The sequence below is a fragment of the Tursiops truncatus genome, chromosome 6 (assembly GCF_011762595.2).
Source record: "Tursiops truncatus isolate mTurTru1 chromosome 6, mTurTru1.mat.Y, whole genome shotgun sequence".
In the NCBI taxonomy this organism is placed as follows: domain Eukaryota; kingdom Metazoa; phylum Chordata; class Mammalia; order Artiodactyla; family Delphinidae; genus Tursiops; species Tursiops truncatus.
The window spans coordinates 76,017,890-76,043,004 of record NC_047039.1 but is presented as its reverse complement, the minus strand read 5'-3'; the positions used below and the strand labels follow the sequence as shown (position 1 = coordinate 76,043,004).

At 37.6% G+C, this 25,115-nt stretch overlaps 1 long non-coding RNA gene across 1 annotated transcript; it reads left to right on the top strand.

Moving 5' to 3' along the window:
- The first annotated feature begins 2,239 nt into the window (after positions 1 to 2,239).
- Positions 2,240 to 8,983, top strand: LOC141278891 (uncharacterized). Its single transcript, XR_012332291.1, has 3 exons — positions 2,240 to 2,633; positions 5,850 to 5,903; positions 8,880 to 8,983. It is a non-coding gene; the product is annotated as an uncharacterized lncRNA (long non-coding RNA).
- Positions 8,984 to 25,115: the final 16,132 nt, after the last annotated feature.

The following is a 25,115-nucleotide window of genomic DNA, read 5'->3' as shown; positions in this document are numbered from 1 at the left end:
CAGGATTTTTTTCTGAGTGGTTCATTGATGAACCATCTTCTAGGACAGTGCTGGGCACATAATAATAGGTGCTCAATGAAATGTGTTGAAAAAATGAGTACATATTCTTAAAATATACTTTACAATTGGCAAATTGTTTTAAATTAGAATAAGAAATAAAATGAAAAGAGTAGAAGTGGGTTCTGAGACAGAAATACTCTCCTTGGCATAAACGAGCAATATCATTGGCATGCCTGACTGCCCGGAACAGATACCTGTAGCTCCTGGATGCACTCTGCAGTCTGCTCTTGTGGTGTAAGTTGCCACTTTTCTTGAATTGGTTTCCTGACATAAATGTCTGGGATTGGGGGTGGCTTCATTTTCAGATATGGTGTTAGAGAATGTTCTAATTTCATTCTTTTACGTGTAGCTGTCCAGTTTTCCCAGCACCACTTATTGAAGAGACTGTCTTTTCTCCATTGTATATTCTTGCCTCCTGGTATTTATACTTATTGAAAGAAGATATTGGTTTGTTAGGAAACACTAACATAGGTAATTTTTCTGTGTAAGACACTGAAGCGAAACTAGTGCAAGAAAAGAATGAGAGAAGTATAGGAGAGTTGTGCGAGAAGAAAAATGACAGATGCAAGTCCTCAATCCAGAAAAGAGTTATTTAATACCTACTGTGTGTCAGACATCATTGTGATTTTAGCCATGGCTACATTCAGTCTTAAATAATGATGAATACCATAGAGAGTTTAGGTGATGAAGAACAGAGGGCGAAAACTACTTTGAGCTATAGATTCGGGATTGTAAGCTGTGTTTGATCACAACCAGCACCTCTGCTTCTCTGATACAAATGCAGGCCAGAGTTACTATAAATCACTACACATACAGGTCTTCTGGGCTATGCCTTGCAAATCGTCAAATCCGTGAATATTATATATAGTTGTGAGAGGCTACTAAATAAAGTTGAACAAATCAGAAGTAAGGATGTTTTGATTCCTGACGACATGACTCAGTTTTGACATCAGTGAACGTTGTTAAGAGAGACTGGAGGTTTTTGGTGAACAAATAAGGTAGTCAGCTTAGATCTCGTCCCAGAGTGGTATGTTTGTTATAATCACTGAACAGACATTGATTGTCCCATCATTATCACCCCAAGTCCATAGTTTACATTCGGGTTCACTCTTTGTGTTGTACATTCTGATTTGCACAAGTGTATAATAAAACATGTTTCTATCATTTTGGTATCATGCACAATATTTTCACTGCCCTAAAAATCCTCTGTGTTTCATCTATTCTTCCATCCCTTCCCCCAAGCCCCTGCAATCACTGATCTTTTTTCTGTCTCCATAGTTTTGCTTTCTCCAGAATATCTTATAGTTGGAATCATACAGTATGTATTCTTTTCAGATTGGCTTCTTTCATTTTGTGCAGAAATAAGTTTTCAACTCATTTGGAAAATTACCAAGGAGCTCATTACTGGATTGTATAGTGAGGATTTGTTTAGGTTTGTAAGGAACTGCGAAACATTCTTGAGAAGTGGCTGTATCATTTTCCATTCCCACCAGCAATGAATGAGAGTTCCTGTTGCTCCATTGTTGATGTTTTATGTTTCAGCTTATTAGCAGCCATTATTGAAGACTTTCAGACAGGAAATAGTGTTAATCATGGGAATAAATAGGTTCCTGTTTAGGAAAATAATTCACACTACTTAAAGAAAAATACATGTATTTATATTAATTGTGTCGTAGTTAACAAGCAAACAGGTGGAATTAACAACAGTAAACACTAGGGGAAATGCTTGAGACTTTTCTTGATATAATTACAAAAGAAGATGCTGAGAGTACAATACTGGAAGTTCACAGTTGAAACATTTATACTTGGGTTTTATCAAATCATTTACAGTAGAGGATTATAGATAGAGACTATCTGCTTGGTCAATTTTTAGTTTGATGATTCTATAGTGTCACCCCTAAAGAATTTATATAAGGATAAATAGACTAACATATTACAAAACTTCCTCATCTGCTGCATGGCATCAAATACCAGTTATCAGCTCATTATTTTATTGTTTTTTTTTTTCCCTTTGGCTTAGCTTCTTTGGGTAGTGATAGATTTAGGAAGGAAGTGACTCACTGAACCTCATTTTCAGCCTCTGCTGGTTAAAAAAGGAAAATTTTATAGCGATCTCATGCCTTCAAAATTTATGCCAGCAATAGCCTAAATTGTCTAGTCAACACAAGGTGGTTTCGGGGTACAGAGTATTATAATAAAGTCCATTTAAGTTCTTCAAGTTTTGAACTGCCTTGGACTAAATTTAGGATGGACCTATCCATTTTCCAGTGAATTGTAGTATATTAAGGAATAATAAATATTTTCTTCCTATAATCTAGGCCTTCACCTATAATCTAGATTTTCTTCCTGTAATCTTCCTATAATCAGTTTATTGAACTGAGTGAGTTCTTTAGCCATACAGAAATATTTGGTGTTTTATTGTTCTTCCTTTCATATCCACTGTATATTTTTATATTTTTCTCTGTAGGGGAGCTAACAAGCATAGCGAACTTCTGTATCTTCAAGGAAATACAGTTAATGCATCAATCAAGGTTGGACCAGTAAGAATTGAAAACAATGAGAATTTAATCTAGGTAAGTGATGAAAAAGCTAGGAGCTATATAAGGGATGGTGAGAAAACCCAGAAATTAAACAAACAAGAAGCCAATGTCACTTCTTACTGGAAGGGTTAAGAGAAGAGCCAAGTCAACTAGGCTGCCTGGGGTTCAAGGATTCCAGGAAGAATATGGAATCATAACGGATTCTGTCATATGGGAAATAAGGACACTAGATAGAATGTGTTCTTCCATGCTCATGCACTCCAGTCTCCCCCCAGTGTCACCCACTGACTGAATCCAGGTGGAATCCAGCATTAATAGGGCCTGTGATACACAGCCTGCAGGAATTAACATCCCTATGAGACAAAAGGCAAGGGTGGGAAAAGGGCAAACAGTCCAAAAACCAGCATCGCTAACCACTACTTCAATGCTATAGATTGAATAGTTTTTCTATACATATTGGGGCTGGGAAACATTAACTGGCCTGAGTTCTTTCCTTCAATTTTATATTCATCACTTGAATAAATAAAGCAGATGATTCCAATGCCGACAAAACTATCCTTATGGGAACATTTACTTTGGGGTTTATATTTTGACATTTTTTTAACTTAAAATTCATGAAGTTTATTTCTGTCTCCTTTCTATATTTAGTTAATTGTGGGATTTTGCAGGCTTTTTAGCATTTTGATAATATTAAAAAAAAAGGAAGCTTTAAAATGTTGTCTAAATATGTATTCCATAATAATTTGATTATCAAAGTAATACAAGGTACTTTTCAGTAATTTATTCAGTAAATGTAAAAATGTCACTAAATTGGAAGCATAATATATGATTCAAGCTACCAATATGCCAATATCCTTTAAAAGATAGCTTGACTCCAGGCCTCCTGCTTTACACCGCTTTTCCATAGATGTGGGCACAGACCTAAAGTTTCCTGCCTCCATCTGTTCACTGGGCATTATCATTCGATACACAGAAATAAGGTTTAAAATTTTTAACTAGTTAGTCTTTCCAGACTTTAAATGTTTGATCTTTAAATTTAGTCTTTATTCCAACAAACTGCTCTTTCGTGATCATAACACATTTTGGTACCACTGCATATCAGAATAACAAATGGTTCCCCTCTAAATTCTTCCAAATCATTTCGTTGGTAAATATAATGCAGTGTTTCTCAGAATGGGTCTGGAATATTATTCTTGGGTATCTTTGGTTTACCTATCTTGTATATATGGGTGTATCACCTTATATGATGACTACAAAATGTGGCTTTGAGAACTCAAGCTTAGATCCATTTTATGACTTACGATAAAACTTCCAAATTGAAATAGAAATTAATATGTATTACATGCTCTGCTATCAATATATAGACATGAGAACATGTCTACCAACAATACTTAGAAACAAAAACAACTGAAGTGTTTTCAGCCCTAATTAATGTCTTATCTCAGTGATATTAAAATAAGATTGTATTATACGAGCTGAAATTTAGTGATGTATATCAAAACTTGTAAAAAGTTAAACAACATTAATAGGAAGGAGGAAGTCAGCATTATTTCTAGAAAAGGAGAGAATTATAAAACCACAGTTAATGTGTCCACTCTACTGTAAAATGGTCTATAATGGCCAACAGAACCTCTCCATCCTGGTTGGCATGTGGTCCACATTTACCTTATAAACCACTACCAGTAAAATAATATGACAATCTTTCCTTGCTTTAATCATCTGCTGTATCAGTCTGCTCAGGCTGCCATAGCAAAACATCATCAACTGGGTGGCTTAAATAATAGAAATTTATTTCTCACTATTCTGGCATCTTAGAAGTCCAAGATCAAGGTGTTGGCAAGGCAGGTTTCATTCTGAGCATTCTTCTTCTGGTTTGTAAATGGCCTCCATCTTGCTGTGTGCTCACAAGACTTCTCTGTGCATGTGTGGGGAGAGAAAGAGCAAGCTCTCTGGTGTCTTTTCTTACAAGGGCACTAATCCCATCATGAGGACCTCATCCTCATGACCTCATCAAACCCCCAAAGGTCCCATCTCAAAATAGCATCACATTGAAGGGTAGGGCTTCAACATATAAATTTTGGGGGGACACAAACATTCATAACACCTTCTCAGTAACCAGACTATTATTTTGTCTGAACCCCTGCCCTCACCCCAGATGAGCAGAAGTTAGAGAGAGAGGCTTGGACATGAGGTCGTGAATGTACCAGCAGTTCAGGTCAATGAAGGACAGGCCTACAGGCTCAGCGTATAACAGTTAAGCAGGATATTATGGAGAATCCAAAATAACAAGCCAATCAGGCCATCCAGCTGAGTCATCAATTTGAATGGGATGGACTGAGAAACAGCATCTAGGCAGGAGAGAAGTTGTAAGGGCAGAACTGCCAAGAGTGAAAGTATCCAAAAGGAGGATGGTAGGAGGAGCCTGAAAAAGTCTCAAAGCCTCAGGAACAAAACCCTGGTGATTTTTTATGGCAATGCAGATGATACTGTGAGAGGGCCTATCCTACTTAGACCTATATTTGGCTTGCCATTTGGACTTTACTACATGGAAAGAACGTTTTAGCTTATATTTTAATCTGCATGGCAGAACTATGTTTTATTTTAAATAAATATATTACATAAATTGACCTGGCATTCCATACATTTGCATCTTGTTTACTTAGAAAATGTAAGTTTTTCTCCCTATTAGAAGTAGGGTTTTGACAGCAAAGTAAGGGACAGAGCAAATAACATGAAGTTCACACTATGAAAAGTTCTGCTTGGTCTGACTGCTCCTTCTCCAAGATGTCATCTTGTAACACTCAGGGTGTTAATTTGCAAAACACATCCTCCAAATCTCAGTCAACGTGAGCACAGCAAAGATTCTTTCTTTCAGTCACAGTCTAAATCTAAGTAGTCTCAGTTGGGAGAGATGGCTCTGCTCCACTGTATCATTCAGGGACAGAGGCTCCTGTCATGTAGTAGCCATCTTCTAGGGCCTCAGGTCCTCGATGATTTTCTGCATCTGACAAAAGTAAGAGGAGAATTATGCAAAAAGTACAGTGATATCACATCTGGACATGGCATATATTATTTCCACCCATATTCCCCTAGAACTCAGTTTATGAATTACTTACATGGCCCATACAACTGCAAGGGTGGCTGGGAAGTGGAGTCTAAATGTGTGTCGGGGTGGCACAGGTGTCAGGGAATGGTGAACGTATGCCTTGCCCCTGTTATATCTCTTTATCTCATCATCTGTCTCTATAGCCTCTTCTCCATCGAGGGAAAAGCAGACTGACAACCACAGGCATCACAAAATTTGTAAGTTTTTATCTCATAATTTCTAAAATATGAATTAACTAAAATCTGGACAGTGTAGTCTTTGTGTATACAAAGTCAATTTCACATGGTTATGGGCTTCTCCATGAACACACCATATGCTCCAGAAACAATAAGTCTGTGTTTAATATGAATTGAGAGAATTGTTGCCAGTAAATTTAAAACAAATTCTTGAATATCCTTAGCATTAGTAGATTTATTATGATTCGAGAGGTTTGATTACAGTTCTTCATGGTTGTTTATTTGTTTATCATATGAGCATTAAGTTTTCCTGTAAGTCCATATTTTATAGATGGAAGGATTTATGAACTTCAAGAAAGAACTTGTCAGTGGCCTTTGGGAAAAAGCCTTAGTGCTACTAACCTTGAATGATACAACAGGGAAGAATCTTTCAAACTAATTCTCAATGTTAAAAGTTGGCCATAACAATAACTGGTATAAAATGCCTCCATTTTTTATCAGAAGGAAGAAACATCCTCTTCACTTAGTTAATCCTAGAACTCTATTTTTCAATATGGTGTCCATTAGCCACATATGGCTTTTTAAATGTAAATTAATTAAAATTAAATTTAGTTTTTCAGTCACTCTAGCCACATGGTAAGTGTTCAGTGGCTACCATACTGGACGGAGCAGACACAGAGCATTTCCATCAACATTGCTGATGGATAGCAGTGGTCTAGAAACATAGTTTGCCAACCCATAGCCCTTTGAGAGGAGATACAAAGAACTCAGATCAGGGTGAATATTCGCAGCAGACAAGGGATGCTTGTCTGTTACCTTTTTTTTTTTTTTTTCATATTCATGAACAAATCCGAATTTGTTCAGTACATTAAAAAAAACAGGCTTATTTATTGGGTGTTTGCTTTGATGACTGGAGGAGGATGGCTAGCTCATTGGGGACTTTTATTTATCCACTGTACTAGCATAAAGACTGTTAAAGCTATTCAGAAGAAAGCCATTCTCTTTGGTGTGAATGGGCATAATAAATTAACTACATAGCAATCTGACCTATAATACTTAAAATCACAAAATAGGTTGTTCTACTCTTGACATAAAAGCCAATCAGAAAGGCCACTAAACCTTTTTCTCCCCCCCACCTACTGCCCCCTTCTGTCCATCTACCTTCTCACATCCTTTTTTTTTTTTTTTTTTTTGATTCCTGGAACATTCCAGCTTTTTTTTTTTTTAACAAGCTAACAAGTTTGATGTGGCCCTGTGTCTTATTCCCTTCCAGGCTTGCAGCTGTTTTGGCAACAGAAGAAAAAAATCCCCATAACAAATCAAATAAAAGCCCTTTCTGTGAAGAGGAATTGAAAACAGCAGGCCTCAAAGAGGCCTGCACATGAGCTGCCTTGTTCTGGCTTTCAACACAACTCAAATCAGAAACACATTACCATAATCTGAAACAGCCCACTGCTAACACAAGACAGATGGTGGGTAATAACCCATGCATCATTAATAAATAAATTCCAGCATTAAAGGCTTTACAAAGTATGACAACATTATCTGGGCACAATTACTGCCCCTCTCCCACCCCCAACATAATTTCAGTGTGTTATGGGCTGTGTTAGGGTGCTTTGTTTTTTTTTTCTCCCTCCAACTCCACGGATCTGAAGGAGGTTTAAATACGGCACAAGTTTTAACCAGATGAAAGCTATCTCAGTGTACAGGACAGGTCTGAAACTCCATAAGGGAAAAATAAGAGAGCTGCCAAGGTGTAATAGCTCCCATGTTCTGCTGTTGGATCAGCCCACGGCAATTTATTGCACTGCCCTCCGTGGCTGGCCTCACCCTCTCTGGTACGCCTCTGTGCCTGCGTCGTACTAGACACTTCAAGCAAGAATCTTGGCTTGATTTGCCACAAAGCTGAAAGATATATGTGTGATCTCTCAGCTTTCCTTTTGCAAACGATACCATCTGTCTCTTCTCCCCCAGATCCCCCCACCAAGAGGCGAAGAAAAAACAATCTTCGATTAGATTGGAAAAGTGAAAGAGGAAGAAGGGGGCAGCAAATTTGGGAATTTTAACTCCATAAATAATGTCGGAAACAAACAAACAAAACTGCCATTCATCAGATGCTCAAAGACACCAATTACTTTGCTTCACTTTATTTTGTTTGTTCAGTAGGATAATGTTATTCCAACATGAAGTGAGAAGTATAGGAACTTAGCAGAGGACTGTGTAACCTCTGCGTAATCTTCTCTGGGATTCCCCAGGGCTCTGCAGCATTTCTACAAAGCCTAGGCTGCCACTTCCTATGCATACCATTCTGAGCCAAAAAGCAATCATGGTGCTGGCCATAAATTCTGGAGAAATATAGGCTTTAGGAGACCAAATATCAAGTTTGATTCCCCCTATATGAAATTAAGTATTCCTCCTCAACAATGGACAATGTGAGCATTTTTGTCAAGCGTATCAGTATCATTTCTTTAATAAAAGAGAGAAACTATTTGGCATTACCTCACTTGTTGGGTGAACAGCTAGTGACAGAAAATATAGTACATTCTAAATTGGCTATTCTCAGATGACTAGAAGGCCAAGTGAAAATATCTCCATGGCATCATCGAATGACGCAGCTGGTCAGTCACACGGACGTGACTTACAGTCTCTGAGCATACAGTTGCTTCTCTTGCTCCAGGGCCATTTGGGGGTGGGAGGAGTGGGAAAAAAGAGAAATCTCTCCTTGGAACAGCTGTCCTCTTTCTTTCGGCACACAGAGAGCTTTCCATCCACTTAAGATGAATGCGTGTGAAGGCTGCAAAGTCTGCGAGACTTTCCTGATTAGCATCTAAATCCTTTGCCTATCTTCTCTTTCCCAAACTTAAATCAATATTTTTATGTATACATATGTATCTACTTTCTCTTAATTGACTGTGTGTTTATCTTATTTTCTCCATTAAATTGTGAGATTCCTGAGGGTAAAAACCATGTCTAATCTATTCTCTAAATTCCCCTTAGCACCCTGTTCAGAATGCCGTGCTCAAGCTGAATGAAATCACAGCTCAGAGAGAAACGCCAGGGCCCCTGGCGCTGCAGACTCAGACGGAGTCCATGAGTTCCAGGTGAGTTTGTTCCAAGGAGGCTTTTCTTTGAGCTTCCTCCAGCCTTCTCTGGGAACAGCTGCTGAGGGATGGTCAGGAGGAGGTAAGTTAAGCTTTAATTGGTTCCTGAGGTGTGCAGTTTCCTTCATGATCTGAATATGATGGAGGGAATTTTAAATGGACTCTGACATTGAATCAGTAGATAGAGAATGGAGAAAAAAAAAAACATATTGATCAAGAGACTTTAAAAAATGGCATCTTCTATAACAGTAAGGATTAGTTCCAAAAAAATCTTGGTCTGTTTCCAACTCTATAATTTCTGATATCATATTTGATAGTCTCTCTCTTCTATCTTGTGGTAATTCCTAAGCAGGATGATTTACTAAACTATCATTTCATCATCATCATCATCTAGGTGAAATAAGTAATCGATAAGCTTCTGTTTGCTCATTTTAAAAGTACAGTCTATGGTTTAAAGTTGCTTAACCAGATTTAACCTCTGTTCTCTGGAGTTTTAAGTCTAAAAAAACAAATTTGATGCCCACAAACATTCTAACTGTGGAAAAAACAATATAATTGCACATTCACTGTATAGTTTGGATTGCTGTTTTTACTTTTATATGTAGCAAAGAACAAAATACATCGTGACACTTACTGAGAAATAATTACTTCTTTTTTTGTAGTCAAGAAAGTCTTGTTGTAGGATATTAAGGAGTGATTTGTCATTAATTAATGAATATTTATGTGTGCCAGGCACTGCCTGGGGTACAGCAATGAACAGATCTTGAAGTGGTAGAGCAAATGAAACCAATTAGAGCAGTGGGCTGGCTGGACGAAGAAGGTAGATTTACTTAGATGAATCAGACGGGGAAGCAGAGGGTAAACGGATACTCTTGTGAGACCAGGTAGAGGAATCAAGAGCATGGAATGGTCTACAAACCTAAACTAGTCCAGTGATCTCAGCTGGCCTTGCTCATGCATGGCTGGTCAACTGTGAGTTGGCCATGGGCTGGCTGGTCTAATATGGCTTTACTTGGAATGACTCAGCCCTTCTCTGAGTGGTCCCTCGCCCTCCAGCAGTCTACTCTGGGTTTGTTTTCATGGTGGAGGCAGAGTCCGAAGAGGTTGAGTGGAAATGTGAAAGGCCTCTTGAGGCCTAGGCTTGGAACTGACGTGCTGTGACTTCCATGGCATCCTATTGGTCAAAGGATGTCACATGGCTAGCCCAGAATTAAGGAGTGGTGAACTAGATTCCACTCCTTGATGGAACTTGCTTTCAAGTAATATTTCAAAGGGTGTAGATGCAAGAGAAGTGGAGAATTAGATCGTTTTTAAAAATTTGTTTCCATTATGGTTTATTACAGGATATTGAATGTAGTTCCCTGTGCTATACATAGGACCTTGTTGTTTATCCATTCTACTTATAATAATTTGCATATTCTAACCCCAAACTCCCAATCCATCCCTTCCCCACCCCCACCTCCCTTGGCAACCACAAGTCTGCTCTCTGTGTCTGTGAGTCTGTTTCTGTTTCATAGATAAGTTCATTTGTGTCATATTTTAGATTCCACATATAAATAATATCATATGGCATTTGTCTTTCTCTTTCTGACTTACTTCACTTAGTGTGATAATCTCTAGGTCCATCCATGTTGCTGCAAATGGCATTATTTTGTTCTTTTTTATGACTGAGGAGTATTCCATTGTATATTTAAACCACATCTTCTCTATCCATTCATCTGTGGATGGACATTTAGGTTGTTTCCATGTCTCGGCTATTGTAGCTAGTGCTGCTGTGAACATAGGGGAGCATGTCCCTTTTTGAATTATAGTTTTGTCTGGATATATGGCCAGGAGTGGAATTGCTGGATTATATGGCAATACTATTAGAATCATTTTTTGCAACTAGTCTATCTCATTGGTGATTAATACTTTTTGGTTATAATGATCCCTTTGAAATCTCTCTTCAAAAGAAAATTACAACTTAAAATATGGGCTTCCCTGGTGGCGCAGTGGTTGGGGGTCTGCCTGCCGATGCAGGGGACATGGGTTTGTGTCCCGGTCCGGGAGGATCCCACGTGGCGCGGAGCGGCTGGGCCCGTGGGCCATGGCCGCTGAGCCTGCGCGTCTGGAGCCTGTGCTCCCCAGCGGGAGAGGCTGCAACAGTGAGAGGCCTGCGTACCGCAAAACAAAACAAAACAAAACAAAACTTAAAATACTTCATATTGGGATATTCTGCTTGTCGGAATATATTTGTCAGAGAGAGAGTGCTTGTCATCTTGCTGGCTAGTAGCTAGCTGGATTTCTGGAGATTAACAGCTCCAACATCATTCCTTGCCAATCATTAAAGTATAAAGTGGTATAAATCATTCCTTGCCAATCTTTAAAGTATAGCTATAAAGTGGTATCTATACTTTATATCTAAAGTATAGATATAAAGTATAAAGTGGTATAAAGTATAGATATAAAGTGGTTAAGTTGAAGAATGAACATTTTTGGCCCTTTCTAGCTAGTTAGTTACATTCTCACCTCTTTTCCTAGTTTTGCTACCCACCCTGGAAAGGAGAAGTTGCTAATTTTACATGCCAGATAGTGTGTGGGCTGCAACTGTATTTGGTGGTCATGGTGAAGTGTCTCATAGGTCCCATCCTCCTTTACATGATTTCTGGTTCCCATGTCCTAGAATAAACAGATCCCATGGGCCAAGCTCATCAAGTTCTCTTGCTCAATCATAGTTAGTAGCAGACCTTGCTCTGAAACCTGACTCTTCTCTCAGAATTAAGATTTGAAAAGTGGAAAGTCTAGAAGGATGAAAACAAAGCCTCCAATGGTCTCTGTCATAAGCCAACTTTTAGCAAATAGGCCGACATAAGAATCTTTGTCCTTGCCCAGATATTAAAAAGGGGTGCCTTAATTCTCCTTCTAGTAATTACAAGGAGACTAATGACTCTCTCAGGAATATTATAAAGCCACCAGAATGTCACCGTAATTCCTAATAGTCTCCATAATACAGTCTCCAGGCCCTTGAGCTTCTCAGAAGTGATGTAAATAAGGTTGTCAATTGAACAGGAGATGGTGAGGACAGAAACAAAATGGAAGACAGTGCCCATATTAGAAAACTTTCCCATCAGTGTGACAACTTGCTGATCTCAGTGTGCAGAACTCTGGCCAGAATTTTTCATCATATCATTTTGCATGGTTTCATGCTTTCTTACATTTCCTTTGAAGCTTCCTAAGCTTACAAATATGGGAGCTAAAATGAAGAAAAACATGTTTCCATGAATTTTCCCTCATTCTAGCCCAAAACTCTTGGGCCTGCATCGACCCTATTTGACAGTGTCTCCAAGGATGGACAGATGGCATTGTTCTTCATCCTCTGATATCTCTGTGATGTGGCTTCAGAAGTCAGAATGTTTTAGGCAAAATTCGACAAACTTTCAGTATCAGTAGTTTCAGAATAAAGACAACATGGACCTATTGTAATCACTAGATGAGTCATTCCTTAAGTTATCTTCATTTATGATTTTTATTCATTGTAGGAAAATAGAAAAAAATAAGACAAAAACATTTAAGATTGTAGCTATCAATAAAGGATGGTGACCAGTTGATCTTCCTTTTTAAAATCAGTAATTTAAGCTGAGCTGCCACACTATGAGGAATAAGCAAAAATAGGAGAGTGACAAGGAAAACTTTTATAATAATTATATAGCATTCTGTCATATTTATTAGCAGTGCCCACTGGGATAGGATTAAAGTTATAGCCTAAAGAAGTGAGAATGAGGGCCTCTGAGCTATTATGAATCCTTGTTTTCTATCATCAGAACGTTATATTAATTTCAAAAGGTATAAGTAATACACAAAACCAATTTATGGAGTAAAAATTTTAGAAAATGCACTGAAATTTTCTAGATTCTTAGAATAGTACCAGACATTGTATGAAGGCTTAAAAATTATTCACTGTAGGAAAATAGGAAAAAAGAGAGAACATTTGAAGATTTTAGGGTACCAGTATAGGATAGTGGCCTGTTAAAAACTGTTAGCAGTGAGAGGAACTTCGTGATATCATCTGTTTGCTTTTCTTCCATAATTTTCAGGTGCCTTATTGTCATACAAAAGTTGGAAGAAAGCAGTTCATCCCCAAAGTTAGCTAACCATACATATACAGATATATTGATCTGGACACTTTGGGGTCAGCACAAAGAAACGCCTCTGAGTTAGGTTTAGCTAGACAGCATGGAGGAGGAGGAGGAAAAGACATCCCTTAGTAAACCACTTTGTGGAATTAGGCATCCAAATTTTATTATTTAGTTATATGCAGTGTAGGTAAGGGAGGTTGCACAAAGGAAAAAATATTATGGACACAAAATAGAATTAAGTTCAATACACTCACCTTGTGGAGAAATGAGCTTTTGCTCTCCTTTGGGAATGAACAGTTAGTGAGGTTCAAGGACACTCAACAATTGTACCCGATTCCTATTCTACACAATCTTTCCTTAATGGATTTAGCAGGAACTGGATAAAAGTCGATTATAATTTCAATTTTTCATTGCTATTTTGGAAACTAATTAGGGGAAACAAGGCCAAAACCTGTTTTTTCAAGACTTGTAAAGGAAAAAAAAAAAAGAAACTTGGCTACACTGAGTCCTCTAGGCAGATGTTTTGATCGGGAACTGATTGGCAAGGGAAAAAAAATTTATTGAAGAAATATTCAGAGGCGGAAGTTTTGAGCTTCCCAAGGTTTTATGTTAAGGAAACTCGTAATTTGCTACTTTCATTTTATAATCTAAAGTACACTCACAATTTCAATAATCACAGTTTATAGATGACTGTACACCTTGCTTCTGACTTACAGAGGTTAATGGCATCAAAGGAGGGTCGATTGGGTGGAGCCACATCCTGTGATCTCTATCGGCCACATAAACATCCCAAAATAGTCAAACTCAGAAAATCTCATTTGCTATGTAAACACCCAGCTGCTTAGCTCCCCCCAAATAACAATGATGTGCCTAAGTTTAGAGCCACCATAAACTCCAGGTTTCTGTTGAGTTACATATTCCCATCTAATTGGCCCCCTGACACCCCAGACAACATATCCAAAAAATGTTCCTCACCTTTCTATCTCCAGTATCTAAAATGAACTTCTCTTCTTGACTCTGCTCCTGTTGTATTAGCTTTTTCATTCTCCTAATCACCCAGGGCATCTACTTCCTTGTCTCTTTGGCTTTTCTTGTCATTGCCAAATCTTAGAAAATTTACATTTGTAACCTTTAGCATTCTTCCTCTTCTGTCTGTATCTACTCCCACTATCCTAGGTCAGAGTCAGATGAATCCTAACCTGCTCCATTGAAATATTCTAATTACAGGTCTTCCTATCATCCCATTTTTCCCCACCATAACCTGTCACCGTCAGAATGACTTGTCATTCCCTCATTTAAAGAACTTAATGATTCCCTTGGGGACAACACGGGGACAACATGGCACCATTTGGGACCAGACAGCTCCCCTCAAGTTCTGTCTCTGCCACTTTTTCGCAAAGTTCTCTCGGGAAAATAACCTAATTCTCTAAGCTGCAGTTTTTCTACCTTTAAAATGGAGATAATAATTATTATTATAAACCAGCTATGTATCAGCCACTCTGTATAATGTATTATCTATATTATCTCACATCTCAACTTCCTGGAAAGGTAAATATTGTTATTACTATTTTAAGAATGGAAAGACTGGCACTTGGAGGTAAGTGAATTGCCTAGCATTACAAGACTAGGTGTTTCAGCTGTGTTTGGGTAAATCAAATGCTCAATTTGTTGAAAATATGTTCCAGTGATTGCTAGGGATGGGAACTTCTCAGGGTCATACACAGCACTTAACTGATTTGGGGCCCCAGTCTTAAACCCCAGGTTTTAAAGTATCAATGCTTCTGCAAGGTGCTTCCTGCTATAGAATAAGCTTCCATCCATATTTCCCAAACTATTCCTTGGCCAGAGCTTCACCATCTGGAGATTATTATCAAATTGATGAAATAGTGTGAGAAAAGGTATCTTTTATTTCCTCACAAGGGAAAGTTTAAAGTCTCTACGGAAAGGGTACACAGGCAGCTTGAGGCCTCAGCTGAAGAAGAAAATGACCATAAGCAGAATACATAGGTGGTGAAAGCAAGCTGTCATCTAGAATATATTCAGAAATTCTCTCAGCCTAATGCACAGTAATAATACAATAAATAATGCTGAATGATTAAATCAATCAGTGGATTTTATAATTCGTCCTACTGCTCAAGGTGTCCATGCTCCACAGAACTTCAATTCTTAAAATTAATGTACCATCATAGTAATTAAATTAGCTTAGTTATTTGTTTGTTTTTTTTTTTTTTTTTTTTTTTTTGCGGTACGCAGGCCTCTCACTGTTGTGGCCTCTCCCGTTGCGGAGCACAGGCTCCGGACGCGCGGGCTCAGCGGCCATGGCTCAAGGGCCCAGCCGTTCCGCGGCATGTGGGATCCTCCTGGGCCGGGGCACGAACCCTCGTCCCCTGCATCGGCAGGCGGACTCTCTCAACCACTGCGCCACCAGGGAAGCCCTATTTGGTATTTTTGTACCCCTATCGGGTTTTGATTTTTCCACTTGTATATTACTATCATTATGGTATTAATATATTTAGGATAATCAGCTGTTTTAAAATGTTCTATCAAGGATGCAAGGGGGAGGGGAAGGAGGTAGAGAGGGATTCAATCTTATAGACCAGCACTATTTATTTATTTACTTATTTTTATAAATTTATTTTTTAATTTTTGGCTGCATTGGGTCTTCATTGCTGTGCGTGGGATTTTCTTTAGTTGCAGTGAGCAGGGGCTACTCTTTGTTGCGGTGCACGGGCTTCTCATTGCGGTGGCTTCTTTTGTTGTGGAGCATGGGCTCTAGGTGCATGGGCTTCAGTAGTTGTGGCTCGCAGGCTCTAGAGTGCAGGCTCAATAGTTGTGGCCCACAGGCTTAGTTACTCCACGGTATGTGGCATCTTTCCAGACCAGGGCTTGAACCTGTGTCCCGTGCATTGGCAGGCAGATTCTTAACCACTGCGCCACCAAGGAAGCCCCATAGACCAGCACTATTTAATAGAAATATGAGTCATGTATGTAACTTTATATTTTCCCCCAGTTTTTTAAAAAAATTTATTTTATATTGGATTTTAGCTGATTTCAAATGTATTAGTTTCAGTGTACAGCAATGTGATTCAGTTATACATACACGTGTTCTTTTTCAGATTCTTTTCCAATATAGGTTATTACAGAATATTGAGCAGAGTTCCCTCTGCTATACAGTAGGTCCTTGGTGGTTACCTATTTTATATATAATAGTGTATATATGTTAATCCCAAATTCCTAATTTATCCCCCCCGCTTCCCCTTTGGTAGACATAAGTTTGTTTTCTATGTCTGTGTGTATGTTTCTGCTTTGTAAATAAGTTCATTTGTATAAATTTTTTTAGATTCCACATATAAGTGATATCATATGCTATTTGTCTTTGACTTACTTCACTTAGTAAGATAATCTCTAGGTCCATCCATGTTGCTGCAAATGGCATTATTACATTTTTTTCTGGCTGAGGAGTATTCCAATGTATATATGTACCACATCTTCTTTATCCATTCATCTGTTGATGGACATGTAGGTTGTTCTTGGCTGTTGTAAATAGTACTGCTATGGACACTGGAGTGCATGTATCTTTTCAAGTTATAGTTTTCTCCGGATATATGCCCAGGAGTTGGATTGCTGGATTATATTGTAATTTTATTTTTAGTTTTTTAAGGGACCTCCACTGTTCCCCATAGTGGCTGTACTAATTTACAGTCCCACCAACAGTGTAGAAGGGTTCCCTTTTCTCCACACCTTCTCCAGCATTAACTGTTTGTAGACTTTTTGATGTTGGCCTTTCTGACTGGTGTGAGGTGATACCTCACTGTGGTTTTTATTTGCATTTCTCTAATACATAGTGATGTTGAGCATCTTTTCATGTGCTTTTTGGCCGTCTGTATGTCTTCTTTGGAGAAATGTCTGTTTAGATCTTCTGCCCATTTTTTGATTTGGTGGTTCGTTTTTTTTATATTGAGCTGCATGAACTGTTTGTATATTTTGGAGATTAATCCCTTGTGGTTACATCGTTTGCAAATATTTTCTACCATTCTATAGGTTGTCTTTTCATGTTATGTTTTCCTTTGCTGTGCAAAAAGCTTTTAAGTTTAATTAGGTCCCATTTGTTTATTTTTGTTTTTATTTCCATTACTGGGAAATGGATCCAAAAATATATTACTGCAATTTAGGTCAAAGAATGTCCTGCCTATGATTTCCTCTAAGAGTTTTACAGTATCTGGTCTTACATTTAGGTCTTTAATCCATTTTAAGTTTATTTTTGTGTATAGCGTTAGAGGATGTTCTAACTTCATTCTTTTACATGTAGCTGACCAGTTTTCCCAGCACCACTTAATGAAGAGACTGTCTTTTCTCCATTGTATAGTCTTGGCTTCTTTGTCATAGATTAATTGACCATAGGGGCATGGGTTTATTTCTGGGACTTCTATCTCGTTCCATTGATCTATAAGTCTGTCTTTGTGCCAGCATCATCACTGTTTTGATTACTGTAGCTTTAAGTATAGACTGAAGTCAGAGAGCATGATTCCTCCAGCTCTGTTTTTCTTTCTCAAGATTGCTTTAGCTATCTGGGGTCTTTTGTGTTTCCACACAAATGTTATAGGATTTTGTTGCTCTAGATATGCAAAAACTGCCATTGGTAATTTGATAGGGATTGCACTGAATCTTTAGATTGCCTTGGGTAGTATAGTCATTTTGACAATATTGATTCTTCCAGTCCAAGAACATCGTGTATCTTTCCATCGGTTGGTGTCATCTTCGATTTCTTTCATCGGCGTCTTATAGTTTTTGGAATATAGGCCTTTTGCCTATAGGCAAAAGTAGGTTTATTCCTAGGTATTTTATTCTTTTTGATGCAGTGGTAAATGGGACTGCTTCCTTAATTTCTCTTTCTGATCTTTCATTGTTAGTGTATAGAAATGCAAGAGATTTCTGTGTATTAAGTTTGTATCCTGCGACTTTACCAGATTCATTGATGGGCTCAAGTAGTTTTCTGGTAGATTTAAGATTTTCTATGTATACTGTCATGTCATCTGCAAACAGTGACAGTTTTACTCCTTTTCCAATATGGATTCTTTTGATTTCTTTTTCTTCTGTGATTGCTGTGTCTAGGACTTCCAAAACTATGTTGAATAAAAGTGGAGAGAGTGGACATCCTTGTCTTGTTCCTGATCTTAGAGGAAATGCTTTCAGCTTTTCACAGTGAAGTATGATGTTAGCTGTGGGTTTGTCATATATTGCCTTTATCCATGTTGAGGTACATAAACTCTATGCCTGCACTCTGGAGAGTTATTTGTCATAAATGGGTGTTGAATTTTGTCAAAAGCTTTTTCTGCATCTATTGAGATGCTCATATGGCTTTTATTCTTCAATTTGTTAATGTGGTGTATCACAATGATTGATTTGTGGTTATTAAAAAATCCTGTATTCCTGGGATAAATCCTACTTTATCATTGTGTATGATCCTTTTAATATAGTGCTGGATTCGGATTGCTAGTATTTTGTTGAGAATTTCTGTGTCTATGTTCATCTGTGATATTGGCCTATAATTTTCTTTTTCTGTGGTATCTTTGTCTGATTTTGGTATCTGGGTGATGATGGCCTCATAGAATAAGTTTGGGATTGTTCCTTCCTCTGCATTTTTTGGAATAGTTTCAGAAGGATAGGTGTTAACTCCTCTCTAAAATTTTGATAGAATTCACCTGTGAAGCCATCTGGTCCTAGACTTTTCTTTGTTGGGAGTTTTGTTTGTTTGTTTTTTGCGATACGTGGGCCTCTCACTGTTGTGGCCTCTCCCGTTGCGGAGAACAGGCTCCGGACACGCAGGCTCAGCGGCCATGGCTCACGGACCCAGCCGCTCCGCGGCATGTGGGATCTTCCCAGACCAGGGCACGAACCCGTGTCCCCTGCATCGGCAGGCAGACTCTCAACCACTGCGCCACCAGGGAAGCCCTTATTGGGAGTTTTTTAATCACAGTTTCAATTTCAGTACTTGTAATTTGTCTGTTCACACTTTCTATTTCTTCCTCATTCAATATTGGAAGATTGCATCTTTCTAAGAATTTGTCCATTTTTTCTAGGTTGTCCATTTTATTGGCATATAGTTGTTTGTAGTAGTTGTCTATGATCCTTTGTATTTCTGTGGTGTCTGTTGTAATTTCTCCTTTTTCATTTCTAATTTTATTGATTTGAGCCCTCTCCCTTTTGTTCTTCATGAGTCTGGCTAAAGGTTTATCAATTTTGTTTATCTTTTCAAAGAACCAGGTTTTAGTTTCATTGATCTTTTCTATTGTTGTTTTTGTATTTCATTTATGTCTGCTCTGATCTTTATGATTTCTTTCCTTCTACTAACTTTGAGTTTTGTTTGTTCTTCTTTAGTGGCTTTAGGTGTAAGGTTATGTTGTTTACTTGAGATTTTTCTTGTTTCCTGATTGTATTGTTACAAACTTCCCTCTTAGAACTGCTTTTGCTGTGTCTCATAGGTTTTGGATTGTCATGCTTTTGTTTTCATTTGTCTCTAGGTATTTTTTGATTTCCTCTTTGATTTCTTCAGTGATCCATTGGATGTTTAGTAGCATATTGTTTAGCCGCCACATGTTTTTTGTTTGTTTTGTTTTTACAGTTTTTTCTTGTAGTTGATTTCTAACTTCATAGCAGTTTGGTCGGAAAAGATGCTTGATACAATTTCAATTTTCTTAAATTTACTGAGGCTTGATTTGTCACCAAGCATGTATTCTATCCTGGAGAACATTCCAGGTGCACTTGAAAAGAATGTGTATTCTGTTGCTTTCAGATAGCATGTTCTATAAATATCAATTAAGTCCATCTGTTGTAGTTCCATCCATTTTCTTGCAAATGGAATTATTTCATTCTTTTTTATGGCTGAGTAATATTCTATTGTATATATATGTATATCAATATGTACCACACCTTCTTTATCCATTCATCTGTCGGATGGACATTTAGGTTGTTTCCATGTCTTGGTTATTGTAAATAGTGCTGCCATGCACATATGGGTTCATGTATCTTTTCTAATTGTAGTTTTGTCTGGGTATATGCCCAGGAGTGGGATTGCTAGATCATATGGTAACTCTACTTTTAGTTTTTTGAGGGACCTGCATACCGTTTTCCATATTGGCTGCACCAATTTACATACCCACCAACAGTTTAAGAGGTTACCCTTTTCTCCACACACTTAACAATTATTATTTGTAGACTTTGCAATGATGTCCATTCTGAATGGTCTGAGGTGGTACTTCATTGTAGTTTTGATTTGCATTTCTCTAATAATTAGCAATGATGAGCATCTTTTCATGTGCCTGTTGACCATCTGTCTTCTTTAGGGAAACATCTATTTAGGTCTTCCACCCATTTTTCGATTAGGTTGTTTGTTTTTTTGTTATTGAGTTGTATGAGCTGTTTGTATATTTTGCAAATTAAGCCCTTGTTGTTTACAGCATTTGCAAATGTTTTCTCCCAGTCTGGAGGTGGTCTTTTCATTTTGTTTATGGTTTCCTTTGCTGTGCAAAAAGCTTATACAGTTGGTTAGGTGCCATTTGTTTATTTTTGCTTTTATTTCTATTGCTTTGGGAGACTGACCTAAGATAAAACATTGGTACAATTTATGTCAGAGAATGTTTTGCCTATGTTCTCTTGTAGTTTTATGGTGTTCTGTTTTGTATTTGAGTCTTTAAGCCATTTTGAGTTTATTTTTGTGTATGGTGTGAGGGTGTGTGCTAACTTCATTGATTTACATGCGACTGTCTAACTTTCCCAACACCACATGCTTAAGAGACTGTCTTTTCTCCATCGTGTATTCTTGCCTCCTTTGTGGAAGATTAATTGTCCATAGGCATGTGGGTTTATTTCTGGGCTCTCTGTTCTGTTCCATTGATCCAAATGTCTGTTTTTGTGCCAATACCATGCTGATTTGATTACTGTAGCTTTGCAGTATTGTCTTAAGTCTGGGAGGGTTATGCCTCCTGCTTTGTTCTTTTTCTTCAAGATTGCTTTGGCAATTGGTTCCTTCTAAATTTTAGGATTATTTGTTCTAGTTCTGTTAAAAAATGTCATGGGTAATTTGATAGGGATCACATTAAATCTGTAGATTTCTCTGAGTAGTATGGCCATTTTAACAATATTAATTCTTCCAATCCAAGAGCATGAATTGAATCATCTTGAATTTCTTTTATTAATGTTTCATACTTCTCAGTGTAGAAGTCTTTCACCTCCTTGGTCAGGTTGTTTACTAAGTATTTTATTTTTGGGGGTGCAATTTTGAAAGCTCTTGCTTGTTTAGATTCCCTTTCTGATATTTCATTGTTACTGTAAAGAAATGCAACCAATTTCTGTATGTTAACCTTGTATCTTGCTACCTTGCTGAATTCATTTATCAGTTCTAATAGTTTTTGTGTGGAGTATTTAGGGTTTTCTATATATATTATCATCATCTAAACAAAATGACAACTTTACCTCTTCCCTAACAATTTGAATACCTTTTATCACTTTTTCTTATTTGACTGCTGTGGCTAAACCTTCCAATACTATGCTGAAGAGAAGTGGTGAGAGTGGTTCTCCTTGTCCTGTTCAAGACTTTATCAGGAAGGCTTTCATCTTTTCACTGTTGAGTATTATACTGGCTGCAGGTTTGTCATAAATGGCTTTTATTATGTTGAGATATGTTCCCTCTATGCCTAGTTTGGTTAAGAGTTTTTATCATGAATGGATGCTCAATTTTCTCAAAGGATTTTTCTGCATCTATTGAGATGATCATGTGGTCTTTGTCTTTTCTTTTGTTTATGTGGTGTGTCACATTGATTAATTTACATATGTTGAACCATCCTTGTGAACTTGGGATGAATCCCACTTGGTCGTGGTGTATGATATTTTTCATGTGTTGTTGTATTCAGTTTGCTAATACTTTGTTGAGAATTTTTGCATCAACATTCATCAAAGATACTGGCCTGTAATTTTATTTTTTGGTGCTGTCTGTCTGGTTTTGGTATCAGGGTGATGGTGGCTTCATATAATCTCTATGGGAGTGTTCCCTCCTCTTCAATATTTTGGAAGAGTTTGAGAAGGATTGGTATAAGTTCTTCTTTGTATGTTTGGTAAAATTCACCTGTGAAGCCATCTGGTCCTGGACTTTTGTTTATAGGGAGTTTTAAAATTACATATTCTTTTTCACTTCTAGTGCTTTGTTCAAATTATTGATTTCTTCTTGATTCAATTTTGGTGACCTGTATGTTTCTAGAAACTTGTCCATTTCTTCTAGGTTGGAGAATTTGTTGGCATATAATTGTTGTTCGTAGTATTCCCTTATGGTTTTTTGTATCGGTTGTTATATCTCCTTTTTCATTTCTTATTTTATTTGGGTTCTCTCTCTTTTCTTCTTGGTGAGCCTGGCCAGAGGTTTGTCAATCTTGCCCTTTCAAGGAACCAACTCTTGGATTTACTGATTTTTTTCTATTGTTTTTTAATCTCTACTGTATTTATTTCCTCTCTGATCTTTATCACATGAAGTCCCCTACATATGAATGAGTTTTGTTCTGAGAGCGTGTTCATAAAGTCCAATTTGTTCATTAAGTCCAATAAAGTTAGCCTAGGTACCCAACTAACACAATCAGCTATATAGTACTGTACTGTGATAGGTTTATAATACTTTTCACACAAATACATACAGTACAAACACAAAAATAAAACATTTTTAATTTTACAGTACATCACCTTGAAAAGCACAGTAGTACGGTACAACAGCTGGCGTAAGGCTGGCATTGAGCGAACAGGCAAGAAGAGTTACTGACTAGAGCAGTGAGAGGAGGTGGGAGATGGTAGAGCTGAAGGATCATCAGCAATAGGAGATGGAGGGCAAGCTGCAGTTTCACTCATGCCTTATGTGATTAGACATGCGAACACGTTTCCATCTTTGAAAGTTCAAAACTTGCAGGTTCGTATGTAGGGGCCTTACTGTATTTCCTTCCTTCTGGTGACTTTAAGTTTTGTTTGTTCTTTTTCTAATTCTTTTAGGTGGTGGGTTAGGTTGTTTGAGATTTTTCTTGTTTCTTAAAGAAGGCCTGTATTGCTATAAACTTCCCTCTAATAAGAACTGCTTTTGCTGCATCCCATAGATTTTGTATGGTTGTGTGTTTTAATATTTGGCTGTGTTGGGCTTTCTCTAGTTGCGGTGAGCCGGGGCTACTCTTTATTGCGGTGTGGAGGCTTCTCGTTGTTGTAGTTTCTCTTGTTGTGGAGCATGGGCTCTAGGCACACGGGCTTCAGTAGTTGTGGCACATAGGCTGTTACTCCACGGCATGTTGGATCTTCCCAGGCCAGGCCTTAAACCCGTGTCCCTTGCTCTGGCAGGCAGATTCTTAACCACTGTACCACCAGGGAAGCCCTTGTATGGTTATGTTTTCATTGTCATTTGCCTGAGGTATTTATTCACTTTCTTCTTCGATTTCATCATTGACCCGTTGGTTTTTTAGTAGCATGTTGTTTAGTCTCCATGTAATTATTCCTTGTTCCTTTTTCTGTGGTTGATTTCTAGTTTCATGCCATTGTGGTCAGAAAAGATGCTTGAAATAATTTCTATATTCTTAAATTTGTTGAGGCTTATTTTGTGCCCTACTATGTAGTCAATCCTAGATAATGTTCCATGTGCACTGAAAAAGAATGTGTATTCTGAGGGTTTTTTTCTTTTTAGGTAATGTCAATGTAATGTCCTGAAAATATCAATTAAGTCTAATTGTTCTATTGTAACATCTAGGATCTCTTTTCCTTATTGATTTTCTGTCTTGAAGATCTGTCCATGGAGTGGGGTGTTTAAAGTCTCCCACTATCATTTTATTCTCATCAATTTCTCCCTTTATGTCTCAGTATTTAAGTATTTAGGTGCTCCTATCCTGGGTGCATATATGTTGACGAGTGTAAAGTCCTCTTCTTGTATTGATCTTTTTATCATTATATACTGTCCTACTTTATCTTTCTTTATAGCCTTTGTTTTAAATTCTATTTTGTCTGATACATGTATTGTGACACTTGCTTTCTTGTCATTTCCATTTGCATGAAATATCTTTCCATCCCCTCACTTTCAATCCATGTGTGTCCTTTGCCCTGCAGTGGCTGTCTTGTAGGCAGCATATTGTAGGCTCTTCTTTTTTATCCAGTCTTCCACTCTGTGTCTTTTGATTAGAGCATTTAGTCCATTGACATTTAAGGAAATTACTGATAGCTATGTATTTATTGCCATTTTAAATCTTGTTTTCCTGTTGATTTTATATTTCTTCTTTGTCCCTTTCTTTTTCCTTTCGTAGTTTGATGATTTTCTTTTGCTTATGCTGTCTTCTTTTTGGTTGTTGTGAATCTATCATATGTTTTTCATTTGTGGTTACCCTTTGTTTCAAGTATGATAATTCCTTCCTACAACTCCTTACCTTAGACTGGTAATCATATAGGCTCAAACAAATTCTAGGGGGAAAAAAATCTACATTTCCTTACTCTCCTCCACGACATTTTATGATTTTGATGTCCTCCTTTACATGTTCATCCTTTTGCTGTTCATTGTGGTTATCATAGCTTTCACAGAAATTTTTTGATTTCTTTTAATCTATGTACTGGCCTATTTAAGTGATTTGCTTGCCAATTGTGTTTTTCTCTTTCCTATAGATTCTTACTTCTTTTCTATTCAGAGAAGACCTTTCAATATTTCCTTCAGGATAAGTTTAGTATTGCTGATTTCTTTTAGTTTTTGCTTGTCTGAGAAATTCTTTGTCTCCTATTCTAAATGATAATCTTGCTGGGTGAGTATCCTAAGTTGCAGATTTTTCCCTTTCATGACTTTAAATATATCTTGCCACTCCCTTCTGGCCTGTAGGGTTTCAGTAGAGAAATCAACTGATAGTCTTATGGGGGTTCCCTTGTGATTAACTCTTTGTTTTTGTTCTTGCCAGCTTTATTATGATTATGTCTTGGTGTAGGTCTGTTTGGGTTTATCTTGTTTGGAACCCTCTATGCTTCCT